The sequence below is a fragment of the Pogona vitticeps genome, chromosome 4, assembly GCF_051106095.1.
Source record: "Pogona vitticeps strain Pit_001003342236 chromosome 4, PviZW2.1, whole genome shotgun sequence".
Classification (NCBI taxonomy): Eukaryota; Metazoa; Chordata; class Lepidosauria; order Squamata; family Agamidae; genus Pogona; species Pogona vitticeps.
Genome location: NC_135786.1, coordinates 75,145,635 through 75,153,903, shown reverse-complemented (window position 1 = coordinate 75,153,903; position 8,269 = coordinate 75,145,635). Strand labels below are relative to the sequence as shown.

The window sequence follows — 8,269 nt, the reverse complement described above, 5'->3', positions numbered from 1 at the left end:
ACTATATTTGTTATGTGTCCCAGTTATTGTTGATTCTTATACTTAGTGCATGATATCTAAAATATTTGTTTTCCTCTGTGCTTGAGAATTAGTTAACTTATTTTTACAGATTTAGTAACTAGTGCCAAACTTGCCCATATGGCTAGCACATTATAAGAAGCAGTTGCTTCCTTAATTAGTAAAAGACCATCACATTTGCCTCCCATCACCTCCATATCTTACATTCTGGTGAGATCTGTTTTATGATTGGCCACTGGAAGGTAAATGTGGGTTCAATTCGCAAGTATAATTCCTGAGGCACTTTTCTCTGAGGAAACCCAATTACAGGAAGAACACTGAACATTCACACAGAATATGCATTTTTTCTGAATGCCCAGTTTGACTCGTATAGCACAGAATATGCAGTCCCATTCTTCCTAGGTGATGCTTCGGAAAGTTACTTTTCTGAACGACAGCTCTTAAGATCCCCAGTATTCCACAGAGGCCATTCTGCTTTGGCAGAAGAAGCCCAGTAGATGCTGGATAAGGCAGATCCTCTGCCTTAGGACCTTCACATTCTGCCATAGATTGGACACTGGCCCTAGCTGTACAGCAAGGGTGAGCAAGTACCTGGAGAGGTTGCATCTGTTCCTCTGAGTGAACCCAGAAGGGACTGGAAGGCCACAGGTTTGAAAAAAAGAACACAGTAGGTGGGTGGGCACGCCTTGTTATAGAGAAAGATTGTGCCTCCTGCAGGTCTGACTCTTCCATGAGGGAGATTTTTGGGGAATGAATGGCGGGAGTGGATCTCTCTCTTCCTGCAATATAATAACAATGATTTTTTTTAAAAAAAAGAATACAAAAATGAGAAAATTGTGTAATTCCCTTTTCAAAGCAAAGCAAAGTGTGCTGCTTATATACTGCCTCATAGCGTTTAAAGCACTCTCTGGAAGGTTTCCAATTTAATTATGCCAAGCGTATATTGCACACATGCTCCAGTGAGCTGGGTACCCAATTTACCAACCTCAGAAGGATGGAAGACTGAGTCAGCCTTGAGGCAGCTATCTGAATCCACTGGGGTCAAATGCACATCATGAACAAAGTTTTGATTGCATTTTGTGATCCATAATCAAAGCCTTGTAACACCCACAGTATTCCTTACCGTTGTTCCACAGAGGTCCAGCTGAACCTCCTTCTACTGTGTGAACTCCTGAATGCATGATTTTCCAGTTGGTCTTGCCCATATTTCAGCTGTAGTCTTTTCCTCCACTAGCCATTTTAAATACTGCCCAACTCCAACTTTGCAGGCCTACTGCTGCCACTCAAGCACCTTGTCTAGAGTCTCCATCCCTGTGTCTCATCTGGCATCTCAAACTCACTCCAAGCTAAATAGTTCTTCTGTGAATGAAAGTGTCTCTTGAATCAGATGAGTCTCTCATTGGGTAGAAGCAAAGGAGTAATTTCTTTTCCTTTACTATTTCCCCTTCTCCTAAAGCTCCCACTGCCACCTTCCATGTGGTTCTAGAGAGCCCACTCAACTCTTTAGATCAGTTTTTTTTGGGGGGGCACATGTGGCTGTAAGAGGCATAGGAAATAAATGGAAATTACCTCTTCCTTCCCTGAGAGGACTGGCCCTACCATTAGGCAGTTGCTTCCCACAACAGATGCTGAAGGCTGGCAGCAAAGTGCTGGAGGATAGAGAGGAAGCTTGCCCTGTACTAGGTAAGCTAATCTGCTTTGTTCAAATACAGTGGAGGATGTAAAAATCATCTCAGTGACAATATGAAACAGAAAAAAAAAAATATCCAGGGAAAGAAAGTGTTAATCACTGGTCCATTTCCTGTTCTTCTGCAGGATTGGCCCTACTGTTAAACAGCTTCAGGAGGGAGATGCTGGGGGAAGTTGGTAATAGAACTGCATGTATGTTACCCTAGCCTGATACACCCAGATGTTGTTCCATGAAAGTAGGATTAACCACTAATCCAGTGTGACCTATCTCAGTGGTCCCCAACCTTGGGCCTCCAGATGTTCTTGGACTTCAGCTCCCAGAAATCCTAGCCAGCAGAAGTGGTGGTGAAGGCTTCTGGGAGTTGTAGTCTAAAAACATCTGGAGGCCCAAGGTTGGAGACCACTGAGTGATTTAGGGTGACATATCCTTCACCTCTGGTGGTGGAGGTATTAAGCTGGTTAGGTTCCACAGGTCAACATACCAGTTTCTTGAGGCTATGTTTACTTTCATTTTTAAAAAAAGAGTTGAAGTACCTTTGAATGTATTTGCATATAAGATATACTTTTCTCCTTACAGAAAAAAAAAACTGTGAAAAAGTAAGGAAGGCCCAGATGGTATATATTAGTTTTTTTAGCTGATGAATCAAAGAGATTAATTCGCTTGGCTGAAATTTGTTCATCTTACTCCCCCAAGCGAACAATAAGAGAGAGATCGTAGAGAATAATTTTATTTCCTCTAACCTCAACTAAAATACTCTAAAGGGACATGAAGGAGTTCACAAAGAAAGGGAAGGATTGTCTTGCCTCAAGAATAAAACTAGAAGTAGAGATGTAGTGTTGCCATCCTTTTCTGTTAATGCTCTTCTGTTTCTAGCAGCTACTTCATAGACAGAAGTCAAAGAGGCTTGCTGTGAACTCCCAGCAAACACGGAGCATCCGTCTTTTCTAACAGACACCTGAGTTATAGCTTGGCCTGTCCCAGCCTTGTGAAGCCTTCCAGCCCACACTTTCTCTGGGTAAGCACAATTTAGGTGTGGAACTCACAGGTTAGAGAATTCTCGAGTTTGGAATACTGAAAAAAAGCATATTCCTACTGACAACTCTGTTGTTGTTATATGCTATTATGTCACATCCAAATTATGGGAATTAATTTATTTATTAAATTTATACCCCGCCCATCTGGACCAAAGTCTACTCAGGGATGGAGATTCTAGACAAGGTGCTTGAGTGGCAGCAGTAAGCCTGCAAAGTTGGAGTTGGGCAGTATTTAAATTATGGACACCATTCTGAAAAACCAAAGATCACCTCCTTCCTTTGTATTTCACCAAATGGCTAATGGAGGAAAAAACTACAGCTGAAATATGGGCAAAACTAACTGGAAAATCATGCCCATACTCTAGGTCAGTGGTCTCCAACCTTGGGCCTCCAGATGTTCTTGGACTTCAACTCCCAGAAATCCTGGCCAGCAGAGGTGGTGGTGAAGGCTTCTGGGAGTTGAAGTCCAAGAACATCTGGAGGCCCAAGGTTGGGGACCACTGCTCTAGGTCACATACCATAAATAAGGAACCCTTATTCATGGTTTGTGACTTATCTAAGGAGTGGTTTTACCATTGCCACCAGTGATTTTCCACAGCTGAGCAAGGATTGGAACTCAAGTATTTTGAGTCTTTGTCTGTCACTATACGCAGTACACAATTCTGTCTCTCAAAGAAAATCCTAGTTATCATTTTTCTTTAAATCAGTGATGGTGAACTGCGGCCCTCCAGGCATAGCCAATTGTGAGCTATCATTTGGAGCCATTGGAAAAGAGCATCTGGAGCAACGGTGACTCATAAGACCCTTGAAATTGGAATTACTGGCCACCATCTGGAAAGCTCCAAGATGAACATCTCCACTCTCTAAGGCATGAAAGGAAACTATTTTTGAATCACTACTCCCATAAAATCTTGCCATTGGCTATGCTGGCTAGATCCAAGAATATTGCACATATTCCCTACCTGAGTTCTTGGTATAGAAAGGTTTGGGTTTAAAAGAAAAGGAAGAAGGACCTCCTTGCATTTGTCAAAGGGACATGGGCACCTAGTAGGTATAGGGTTTGGAAGTTTATCCTTCTCATTAGTGGCTTACCTACATTTCATTTTATTCCCTGAAAACTATTAGTCATAAATATTGGCTTTTCGTCAAGTAAGGGTCCATTCTGCAGAAAGGTTTAGCAGAAGATAAAGGAGGAAAGTCACCTTGTTAGGAGTCACTATTTTAAAAAAAAGTAACAGAATGGCTTAATTCATGTACCTCAAGTAGTCTAAAGCATTAGAAGGAAAACTGTGCACATCTCAAACATATTGTAACAGTTTGGTGCAAAAATGAACACTTCTCTTGTACTCAAGGTTAGGATGTTGTCTTTTGACATCTTTACAAAGCAGAAATTAATACATGCAAATAAATCCCAAACCCCTCAGACGTCCATGGTCTGCATTATAAAAAAGGCCGAACCCACACCCATAATGAAACAAGACTTGATAAATGAGGATTAGACTGTGTTAATTCTCTAATTTGTGTATGCTTTACTACTCGCCGAGGTGGTCAAGGGTTAACACCTCACTCACAATTTATAGAAGAGAATATCTTCCATAAATCAAAAGTTACAAACAGACTTTGTAATGTCATAACTCTTGCGACGGCTTTCTCTTTGATTGATTCCTATACATACATTCTGTCTGATTACCATAATGTGTTCTTGTGGGACAATTCAAGCAGAGGAAGAGAGAGGAGCAAGCGGAGAAGTAAATAACAAATGGTGCTGACTCCTCCTCATCGGGAGTGATTTCAGTCCAATGTTCCATCATATCAACAAGGAAAGAGAGTCTTAGGGTTTAGGCTATCAATTACAGATATGTGTAGAAGCAGACACAATCATTCCACTGATTGTCACCAGTCTAGAGCTGTGACACAGGGAAGTGATCCATCAGTCTATTTTCACTGACAACCGCTAAGAAAGATGGCATACACTTGTAAACGAACAGGCACAGAGATAGGCTACCTTTGAAGACTGAAAAATTGCTGTGTTCCAAACATATCTAAACCTTTAAATGCCTCCACACTGAGGCTTCTTTTTTAAAAAAAGGGGGGGGGAAGCACAGCTGTTATCAAGAAATCTCCAATATTACCAGGGATGGGAGTGAGGGTGAAACTGGCTTTCAGATGTGTTAGAAGAGAGCTGCTAAAGTAAAAATATTTGGCTTAGGCCCTCTTAAAGCTTTTCTGCTAAGCAAGCCCATTTCCCTGCTCCTCAGTTATTACCTTTTAATTAACCAGCGGTGTATTTTTCTGATGAGAAGCATCAACAATGAGAAAATTATCTCATTAATGATAGAGAAGCTGGATTTACACCCAGTTGCATTTTAATGGTCTTATTTTTATTTTACTGATGCATTCTGCACTATGCTCTCCCTGGCAGGAAAATTCTGTAGCTCCAGATATCAGAGACCCAGATGTTACCTGGCATATTATTCCGGATAGAGTATGAGTATTTATTACCACAATTTAAGGTTGCTTTTATGGTTAAAAAATGCCCAAAGTGTGTTGAATAAAAGCACTACAACATAAAAAATTGCAGCAATCCTGGCTTCTTTAGGAAACCAGCATGTAATAATGCATGATAGTACTGTATTGTGATGGAAGATGGAGGAAAGGAGCACCCCCTTCAGTTTAGAAAGGGTACTGCATGCCTTATTGCTAATTTAAAAAGTAGGGAAATGTATATATACTGTATTTTCATCAAATCAAAACCATTTGTGAATGCTTAGTGCATAAAAACAAGTGAAACATTATTCATTATATTTTGGGACAAAGGCATGGAAATCTACCACATTCTCAAAAGCTACCACACAGGTCCAAACTAGAGATGGGGGTATTCGCATACGAATACGAATATCCCCACACAGGTGGAACTAATGATTTCACCGCTGTCGCCTGCTCTGCAGAGCCTTCCTATTGCGCCATTCTCCAAAATGGATTAGCCACTCTGTGATCTAGCAGAGAGGCTTGTCATCCTGCCTCTTGCCAGGAGTGGGTAATCGATTGCAGACAATGGCGCAATAGGAAGGCTCTGCAGAGCCAGCGGCAGCGGTGAAATCCTGAGTGAACAGTCCATGGGGCCAGACTCTCATTATTTCCACCTGTGTGGGGATATTCATAAACAAATACCCCCCTCTCTAGTCCAAACTCTCCCATCTAATCTGACATCAGATTCACTCTCAGGTTTTAGCAGAAAGATCATGCAAAGAAATTTCCTACATGCAAAGCATTACCATGAAGGATATAGTATAAGCTATTATATGTCTCACCATAGGAACTTTCAGGCAGGGCAACAAAGATAGGCATTTTCTAGACCAGCCAGCTTTATTTGACATAAGGTTTCATCAACTGTAGCCCACTTCTTTAGATATCTATTTTTAAGGTGCTGCAAGCTATCTTTCTTTTGTACTCCATGATGTTTCTGGTGCTAACTCAGATGAATGCTTAAATGCTCCAATCCATTAAGTAGTTGCTTGTTTCTCCACCATGTGTGAGAGTGGAACAGAGGAATTAGAAGCCTGGGACAGCCTCTTGGAGGTCCCTCCAAAAAAGGAGGACAGTCAAGTTTCCTTTACCAGATGATATATATTTTAAACCACCATTGCCACTCATATATTTTGGATGGCAGCCTGCAGACAGCACTGTAGGCTTATGAGCTGAGCTTCCTCAGTGGGATTTTATGTGTATGTGTCTACTTTCACTGCACCATTACCTCTGTTCACCCAGTTTTTTTGCTTATGTTGTCCACCATTAGATTTCTTTTAAAACGACTACTTGAGCTTCAGTGAACAAAAACAGCACTGGATTAGTCCTTATGTGAAAAGACTCTACATCTAGGATAAGTCTGAAAGGAGTGGTTGGAAAGGGGTGGTTGTCACATGCATCAAGTCACCTCCAACTCAGGGCAACCCTATGAATGAGCAATCTCCAAGTGTCCTGTCTGCCCTGCTCAGATCTTGTAAACTAAATCCTGTGGGTTTCTTTAGGGAGCCAGTTCATCTCATATTTGGTCTTGTTTTCCTGCTGCCTTCCACCTTTCTCAGCATTATTGGGGTTTTTTTTTCATCCAGAGATAGTTTGGGCTTGACTTGATCTAGACCCCACTTGTTTGTCTTTCTGGCAGTCCAGGGTATCTGTAAAGCTCTCTTCCAGCAGCACATTTTTAACCAATCATTTTTTTCCTGTCAGCTTTCTTTACTGTCCAGCTTTCACACCCATACATGGTGATCAGGAATACAAGAGTGCAGATGATCTTGGTCTTGGTCTCCAGCAAGCCTCCCTTTAAGCTAAGCACCTGCATGTGTGTGACTCCTCCCCCTCTGTGCAGGGCTCCTCCCCCACACATCCACAGCTATCATTTCGTGCCTCTTTGGTTCCAGTTGCAATAGAACCCTGCATGGGGGGCAGAGTTGCACGCACAGGGTGTGTGTGTGAAGTCGAATGCATGAGGGACGGAGCCCCACCCAGCAGGGCTGAAAATTAGAAAGAACGTTGGTCTGCAGTGACATATCTGTAGCCTTGATTATATTTCCTAATTGTTTCATTGCTGCCCTTCTGAATCTTCTTCTGATTCCTTGGCCTTAGTCTCCATTTGAATTGATGTTTGAACCAAGGTACACAAGATCTATATTTCAGTTTCTTTACTGTCAGTGATAAAGTTGTGTAGTTCTTCTGTAGACATGATTCTGGTCTGCTTAACATTCAACTGCAGAAATGCTTTGACACTAATAAAGTGGTACAATATGTGAATGCAGTCATCTCCCTACAAAAGGAGCATGAATCGTATAATGAGGCCATCAGGAGAATTAAACCTCCCAGGTTCTAAGAGCTTACAGTATTTCACAATATTAGCAAAAAGTTTTTAAATGGCATTAATTGCTCATTGGGGATGTGGTGGCACTGTGGGCTAAACCACAGAAGCCTGTGCTGCAGGGTCAGAAGACCAAGCAGTCGTAAGATCAAATCCACGTGACGGAGTGAGCGCCCGTCACTTGTCCCAGCTCCCACCAACCTAGCGGTTCAAAAGCATGCAAATGCAAGTAGATTAATAGGGACCACCTCGGTGGGAAGGTAACAGTGTTCCGTGTCTAAGTCGCACTGGCCATGTGACCACGGAAAATTGTCTTCAGACAAAACGCTGGCTTTATGGCTTGGAAATGGGGATGAGCACCGCCCCCTAGAGTCGGACACGACTGGACAAAAATTGTCAAGGGGAACCTTTACCTTTTTTTACTTTTTAATTGCTCATTGACAGAGATATTTGCTGGATTATTCATTTATTTCTGTCTATACTTAGTTTCAGTCTCATAAGGCATTTAATTTTTCAAGAATTCCAGCATTCTTGCCTGTTCCATTTTTGTGATGGCGACTATTTTCTAAGCAGTTTTTTTAGCAATCAAAAGTTGAAATAGTAATTTGCTTTTAAAGCTGCCTAGTACAAATCTAAATGCTAAATCTGAGAGATTACTTTGAAAGTTATATGGAA

General features: G+C 41.6%; 1 long non-coding RNA gene across 1 annotated transcript; it reads right to left on the bottom strand.

The window, feature by feature from the left end:
* Positions 1–483: 483 nt before the first annotated feature.
* On the bottom strand, positions 484–1,825 carry LOC144589071 (uncharacterized). Its single transcript, XR_013544960.1, has 2 exons — positions 1,142–1,825; positions 484–797 (listed from the first exon to the last, which is right to left on the bottom strand). It is a non-coding gene; the product is annotated as an uncharacterized LOC144589071 (long non-coding RNA).
* Between the last annotated feature and the right edge of the window lie 6,444 nt (positions 1,826–8,269).